Raw genomic sequence first — 273 nt, 5'->3', positions numbered from 1 at the left:
CTATTCCTATTTCTACTCTTATTCCAATTTCTATTCCTATTTCTACTTTTATTCCTATTTCTATTGCTATTCCTATTTCTGCTCTTATTCCTATTTCTATTCCTATTTCTACTTTTATTCCTATTTCTATTGCTATTCCTATTTCTGCTCTTATTCCTATTTCTATTCCTCTTTCTACTCTTATTCCTATTCCTATTTCTACTCTTATTCCTTTTCCTATTTCTAGTCTTATTCCTTTTCCTATTTCTACTCTTATTCCTTTTCCTATTTCTA

The sequence above is a fragment of the Corapipo altera genome, unplaced genomic scaffold, assembly GCF_003945725.1.
Source record: "Corapipo altera isolate COAL_440 unplaced genomic scaffold, ASM394572v1 71, whole genome shotgun sequence".
Lineage (NCBI taxonomy): Eukaryota > Metazoa > Chordata > Aves > Passeriformes > Pipridae > Corapipo > Corapipo altera.
Note: the sequence above shows the minus strand (reverse complement) of the source record.